The sequence below is a fragment of the Mus musculus genome, chromosome X, assembly GCF_000001635.26.
Source record: "Mus musculus strain C57BL/6J chromosome X, GRCm38.p6 C57BL/6J".
Taxonomy (NCBI): Eukaryota; Metazoa; Chordata; class Mammalia; order Rodentia; family Muridae; genus Mus; species Mus musculus.
The window spans coordinates 46,153,314-46,156,828 of NC_000086.7; the positions used below are offsets into that span (position 1 = coordinate 46,153,314).

Consider the following 3,515-nt stretch of genomic DNA (forward strand, 5'->3'; position numbering starts at 1 on the left):
CTCAAGAAATAGTGCTCCCTAGCAACAACTGTCTTTAGAATCAAGCTGTATAATTAGGCATTTTGAGTTTCTTCACATACCTTCTGAGACATTGATGAGACAAAACTTGTTCAGGTCTTGTATAGCTTCTCTTTTTCATGGTTTCATATGTACATTACTCAAATCTGATGCTTAAAAGGGGTTCGTATGTATTTTTTTTAATTTCGCTAGAAATTTTGAACACATGTCAGGACATGTATCTTTAAATAATTATACTATTCTCCAATTAGACATGCATACACCATCATTCCCAATTTGAAAAAGTTTACAAAGTTTTAAAAACTACTAGTAGTTCCATAGTAATAAAAAATAAATCAATTAATTTACAATTTCATTATTTGTTATGTTAGAGAATTCATCTTAGCTACATAATACAGAATAGTATAGTTTCTGCCTTCTTGTATCTTATTTTTAGATTTAAGAATATTCAAGAATGCCACGTTTACAAATGCTTTAGTTTTCTTCTTCGTTGTTTTATCAAAGAATATTTACTCACACTGTAAAATCATGATTTTCCTTTGTTGTGATTTTAAGTTATTGCTTTATAATGTGCTTTGGCATGGTGTACTTTGACTTTTCAAATCTTCCTGTGTAAACTTCCTTCCTCTCTTTCAAATTTATGTCCTGTGTGTATATATATATATATATATATATATATAACTTAGTAATTTTTCATATATATATATACACACACTTTCAGGATGGAACATTTGATTTTGGATAAACAAATGATTTCTCCTGGGAAATCAGAAGATACTTATTGCTTATTCTGAGTGCCTATATACTGTTTCAAATTATATAAGACATTTTCCCACAAGATATCTGAAAGTACAATGATTTAGAAAAATAAGTAGTTAATTAAAATTAATCAAAATTAAGTATGTTCCCCTAGACCTTACTTAGTAATTTTTCTTGTGATGCTCACAGATGTCCAAGATTATGGCCTGGAAATGGGATTGTCATCTCTTTTTGAAACAGCAATTTGGAAGGTCCTATGCTCTATTGTCTGCTGCTCCATTATTGTGAACACAAGGCTCATTTAAATTTTGTATTTGAATCAGAAATTTATTTTTGTGAAATATATTTCATTATATTTTACATTTTTAAAAAGTTAAATCACAGTTTCTATGGATATAGTAAGTATTGGTTATACTTTGTTTATTCTTAGAATGGGAAACAAAATACCCATGGAAGGAATTACAGAGACAAAGTTCAGAACTGAGACAGAAGGAAGGAACATACAGAGACTGCCCCACCTAGGAATCTATTCCATAAACAACTACCAAACCCAGACACTATTGCATATCCCAGCAAGATTCTGCTGAAAGGACCCTGATATAGCTGTCTCTTGTGAGCTATGCCAATGCCTGGCAAATACAGAAGTAGATGTTTACAGTCATCTATAGGATGGAACACAGGGCTCCCAATGGAGGAGCTAGAGAAAGTACCCAAGGAGCTGAAGGAGTCTGCAAACCTATAGGAGGATCAACAGTATGAACTAAACAGTACTCCCAGAGCTCATGTCTCTAGCTGCATATGTAGCAGGGATTGGCCTAGTAGGCCATCAATGGGAGGAGAGAACCTTGGTCTTGAGAAGATTATATGCCCCAGTACAGGGAAATGCCAGATTCAGGAAGCAGGAGAGGGTGGGTTGGGGAATGGGATGGGGGGTATAAAGGACTTTCGGGATAGCATTTGAAATGTAAATGAAGAAAATATCTTAAAAAAGAAAAAAGAAAGAAGTTTTATGCAATACTATCTTCCCGATTATATTGTATTCTGCAGATTTGTTCTCTAGTTATTACTTATTTACACTTCTCATATATAAATGATTCTATAATTAAAATATGGACTGGCAAACATTAAATCTTAGAACATCTTCTTTTTGTTCAAAAAATCTTAATATCTTTAACTATTTTTTTTTTTATTTCCACCAGTTTCTGATGTAGTATTCTCAACTGGACAGGTGTTCCTGTTGCAACTTTTAATTAAAATTTTGTCAAAATTATGTTACAAACTTTAACATGTTTATTTTACATTTAACACCAGCATTAATCTCTCCAGAGTTTATTAACCTATTTTTAAGAATCTTCACTAATATACTCTAATTTTCATCAAATAATAGCATGCATAAAACTTAATACTATGTCTGATATTGAATAGAATATTTTAAGTATACCTGCATAAGAAAGATATTTAATGAAGAAATATTAAAAACATTTGCCTTCTAATCTTGTTTTCTGAAAAGTCCTATCAGTCCAATGGAAGCAAATATTTGAATCCATATTCTGTTTTTAGATTTTCTACCAATAAATTATACTTTCAGGAGTACTGAGTTAACCAGGCCTCACACTTTTCTGCCTTCCCTTGATTCTCATATTCTCTATCAAAATTTTTACAATCCCAATCACCCAACTCAATGGCCATCTCACCCCTTTCCTTCCATAGCAAATATAGCAAATGTTAAAAACTCCTACTCTAAAACTTACTTCTAATAGCCTCATCTTTCTGCTTATTATTATAAGTGATAGTAGTAACTTATAGAGTTTAAGTTAATAAAATTTATTAACTTCCAAAACAAAAGCAAACAATTTCTTAGATTACATATTTAAATTTCCTATTTTGGGTTATCAAAGGATTTTTGTTGGATAGTTTTTAGTACTGGCCTTACCCAAAGCACTATAAAAGAAAATGCAGCAGAAAATAGAATAAACAGAATAAACTTTAGCTTCTCGGCCTTTTGGCTAAGATCAAGTGTAGTAACAGAATAAACTTTAAAAATTAATATGACTACATAGCAAATTTACAAGCATAATTTCATATAATAGAAGATGCTTTATCTTTCTTCTTTCTACAGTTTTTATTTTATTTTCAGTTTTTATTTAGTTCTCTTCTCTATTTGTGCATTATGATGCATGCATAGTGTATGTGAATGTATATGTTTCTATGTTTGTGTTTGTTGGTCATAGGGCAAATGTAGGTATTAGTCCTTGTCTATTACCTTCACTAAAGTAGCAGTTTTGTATTTATTCTTATGTAATTAAGGTTAGCTGCCCTGAAAATTTCCAGGAATACTCTTACATCTTACTTTGCCACAGTCACACTAAAATTACAAACTTACACTATTTCATGTTGCATTTGCATGGTTTCTGATAATCTCAATGCCTGTTTTTACGATTGTAAGACAAAGATTTATCCACCAAGGCATAATCACAGCACTTAATATACTTTTAAAAAGATAGTAGGCAACAGAGCATATATATGAAGAATATATCTCAACATATAAAAGAGACTTATTAAAAATCTACATGGGCCCAGAGCTGATCCTGTGCTACAGTGCTCCATACCCAAATACTCCTGGGAGAGAGCAGGGCTAAATACCTCCAGGAAAAAGCTGGTCTCACAAAAGTGCTGACTCACCTGTGAGGACAGATAAGACCACCACTTCTGCTTAAATTCCTGCCCCATGAGGTGTC

At 32.0% G+C, this 3,515-nt stretch overlaps 1 pseudogene; it reads left to right on the plus strand.

Moving 5' to 3' along the window:
- The first annotated feature begins 2,763 nt into the window (after positions 1–2,763).
- On the plus strand, positions 2,764–2,835 carry Gm52478 (annotated as a pseudogene).
- Positions 2,836–3,515: the final 680 nt, after the last annotated feature.